We start from the raw sequence: 4,047 nt of genomic DNA on the forward strand, positions 1-4,047 counted from the left end.
GGAAAATCCCACAGTTGTGGCACAGAACTACTGGAAGTGGTATGCAGAGAGAATGTAGGCATAAATATGAGAAGGAGAGAGACAATACCATCAAAGCGAATCAGAGGGCCAGGGGTGGTAGCTCACGCCTGTAATCCTCGTACCTTGGGAGACTGAGATGACCGTCTCTACAAAAAATGGAAAAAATTAGCCGGGTGTGGTGGCATGCCTATAGCCCTAGTTTCTTGGGAGGCTGAGGCAGAAGGATCCCTTAAGCCCAGGAGTTTGAGCTATAATGATGCCACTGCACTCTAGCTGTTGTGACAGAGTGAGACCCTGTCCCCAAAGGAAAAAAAAAGCAAATTAGAGAAGCTCGGGCCCCAGGTGCAGCAGTGGGCAGGGATGAGACAGGAAGCAGAAAAGAACACAGGGAGGATAAGTTGGAAGTTTATGTAAGAGCAGTTCATCTGCCTCCTCCTGCCCACACTCAGAACTCCCTTAGCCAGGTAACTACCTCAGGCAGCTGGAGACTCAAGGTTTACTCTCCAGAGAAATTAGAAAGAGAAACTCAGAACATGAGGACACAAGACTCTGTGGATACTGACCTTTGCCCAGCCTCGCCATGGGGACACGCACATCTCACAGCCTGCCTCTTCCCACAGAACTGGTTTCTAGCCTCAGCCCTTGAGTAAGAGATGTTACTGCTGCTGCTGCTGCTACCCCTTAGCTGGGCTGTGGAAGTCAAAAGGCCCCAGGGCGTCTTCCTCACGAACCATCACTTCTATTATACAAGTCCAAGCCTTTCACTTGCTTGGACAGTTCGGCCACCATCCCTTTGGATCAGGTCAACAGTGCTTTCTGTGACTGCAAGAATGGCTCAGCCGAGCCAGGCACGGCTGCCTGTCCTAACGGCAGCTTCCCTGGCACCAACACTGGCTACGAGGCCCTGTATATCCCCTCCAGCCGGGTCAAGGACTGCATTTGTGACTGCTGCGATGGGACAGGCGAATACAAGAGCGTCACCGTCAGTGAGAACACCTGCAAAGGTAAGGAGAGAGAGTCTCTGCAGCAGATGACAGAGGTCACCTCGCGAGGTTCCGCCTGAAGAAGATCCTTATTGAGGAAAGGAAGAAGGCACGGGAGGAGAAGCAGAAAAAAAGCTCCCTGAGCTCCAGGTTGGAAAGAAGTCTCTGGAAGACCAGGTGGAGATGCTGCGGCAGTGAAGGAGGAGGCCGAGAAGCCAGAGAAGGAGGCCAAAGAACCGCACCAGAAGATGTAGGAAGAGGAGCTGGCAGCCCCCAAAGCCCAGCAGGAGCAGGAGCTGGCGGCAATGCTGGACGACGTGGATGGCGCGGCGTCAGGGGCTGAGCTGCAGACCCAGCCGGAGCTGGACACGGATGGGGACAGGGCGCTCTCCGAAGCGGAAGCCCAGGCCCTCCGTGGGGAGACGCGCAGATGGACGCGTCTGGGCTGTCGTCAGGGACAAGTCCCAGGCACCGCCCGCCGACCTGCCAGCACCGCTGCCCCAGCCTTGGCGGAGTCCAGGGCGGAGCAGCCGCCAGTGCCCTCACGGCCCACGGAGGAGAACTGGCGGGGAGGGGAGGAGAAGAGAGAGGAGGAGGAGGAAGATGATTCTGAGGGGCAGGGGGAGCAGCCCACGGAGGCCCCGCGCCCCCAGCGGGCCAGCCCCACAGAGGAGGGGAAGCCGCCCTGGGCCCAGCAGGCTCAGGCCTCCATTGACGCCAACCAAGAGGCCCGCAACGAGTTCGAGGAGGCTGAGCGGTCCTGGAAGGACACGGAGGACTCCGTCAGGAACCTAGGGCAGATTTCCTCTGACTTTGGCCCCAGTGTGGAGTTCGCCTACCCGTACAGCCAGTGCTATGAGCTCACCACCAATGAATACGCCTGCTGGCTCTGCCCCTTTAAGCTTGTCTCACAGCAACCCAACTCAGTGGCTGCCCCACCAACCCCGGCACCTGCGGCTCGTGCGGCCCGAATCGCTCCCCAGCCGTGCGCCTCCAGTGCGGGGAGGACCCCATGGTGACCGGCACCACGGAGCCCAGTCACTGTGAGTACCTCATAAAGCTGATGACACCAGCCATCTGCCTGAAGCCACTACCCGAAGCACCTGCCTGCAGCAACCGCGACGAATTCTAGCTGGCCAGGCGCAGAGAACCTCGAGAAGGCATGAAACCAGCCCTCAGCAGTGACGCCCAACAGCCCCTCTGTCTGCGGACCGTAGGCTGCCTCTGGATCTCCTTGCCCTCCCCCATGGGGGAAGGACCCACGTGGGCTTCGTGTCCTGCTCTCAGGGCCCAGATGGGGCTGAGCCACGTTCCCAGGCCCCAGTGGCCTCCAAAGATGGGACAAAGGAGCTTGCCCTCCCTGGGCCCCCTACCCTGCTGGCCACACCCCCGTCCCACCCCTGCCCCCTGCCCGCCTCTTCCCATCCTGGTGGGGACAAGTGAGTGACTTGATCTGTGACCTCAAATCAATAAATGTGATTCCCCCCACCCAGGAAAAAAAAAAAAAAGAAAAAACCTCTGTATAGTGCAGGTCAAGGCTCAGGGCTGAACGCACAGAAACTAATTGAAAGTATACAGAGAAAATGGTTCAACTTCAAATCTTTCTTCTGGACTCCTTAGAACACCTGCAACCAAGTCGCTACCCGCCTCCGAGTCAGGAGATCAGAAGAATCTTCTCTGAAATATCTGTGAAAAGAATTCATCTTCCTGATATGAGATCTCCTATCAAACTGGTCTCCTGGTCCAATGATCCAAAAGTGAGCCTATCATTCCACAAGATTTACCCAAGCCTGTATGGCTTCCAATATGCTTTTTAGTGCCTCATGGTATATGAACGAACAAGCTAGGACCACCAGATCTCTGAGAAAGCACCTAAAATGAAAGGGAAGCACTAAAATAAATGAAACAAAAAGCAACTCAGAAAAAAAAAAAACAAAGTCATGCACGGGGGGAACAGTTTTTGTAAAATGCCCGTTAATACCCTCAAAGAGACTTCATAAAGATGCTGTGTAATAAAATAAGAACAGGAAGCTATGAAAAAGGAAGAGTAAAAAATTAAGAAAAAGCTCCCAGAAGTTAAAAATAAGATAGTCTAAATAAACAAATAAATAAGTAAAATAGCCAAAAGTAAAATTTTCAATAAAAAGTTTGGAAGATAAAGTCAAGGAACTCACATAGAAATAAAAGCTTAAAGACAAAAGGAAAAATATGACAGAAAATACAATAGTTGATGCTTATTGAGTGCTTATCATACGTCAGTTCTAAATGTTTTACATGTGTTAATATATTTAATCCTTCATACAGTTTTAATGAGGTAGGAGCTATTCTTATTATAATCAACCCATTTCACATATGAGGAAACTGAGGCATGGAGAGATTAAATAACTTGCCCAAGGTCAGACAGCTAGTAAATGAATGACACAGCTAGGATCTGTACCCACAGCAGTCTGTCCCCTTAACCACTATGCTATACTGCCAGATGAATCATGAATGGTTGCAGTGTCATGCTATACAGATGGAAACAATGGAAGAAGGACTCTTGGAGTGTAATTGCAAATGTTGTCAAAGAATAGATTATGAATGCATTGAATGATACCCTAGAGAAATTCAGCCATAAATTTCCAGCTGCAGAACAATGAGACATCAAAAGCCAGAACCTCCCATTGAAGATGGCACCACTAAAAAGGATCTACATTATTCAGCAACCTCAAAAATGCAAAGCTAGAAACTCAAGCACAGATAACTAACTGAATGTAATTAGCATCTAACAGCTGGATATTCCTGTATTATAAGTCTTAAGAGTTAAAAGAAAAAAACTTATAAAGGCATTAGGGTAGTAGTTAGTAAATAATAAATATTGATTTCCAGTCAAGATAGTGCAATGAGTTCATGCTTTGATTGCCTCCTTTATGATCCAAATATATGGTAATATGTGATAAAAATATATATCTATAAAGATAAAAAAAATGTCAGATTCAAAAACAAGATAAACATCTCCACAGAACAGAAATGCAAAAACTGAGAGCCAGATTGAAGCTGTGGC

General features: G+C 49.7%; 1 pseudogene; it reads left to right on the forward strand.

Annotated features, from left to right (window-relative positions):
* The first annotated feature begins 674 nt into the window (after positions 1-674).
* LOC123648159 lies at positions 675-2,136 on the forward strand (annotated as a pseudogene).
* The last annotated feature ends 1,911 nt before the right edge of the window (positions 2,137-4,047 follow it).

Source organism: Lemur catta, chromosome 12 (genome assembly GCF_020740605.2).
Source record: "Lemur catta isolate mLemCat1 chromosome 12, mLemCat1.pri, whole genome shotgun sequence".
Lineage (NCBI taxonomy): Eukaryota > Metazoa > Chordata > Mammalia > Primates > Lemuridae > Lemur > Lemur catta.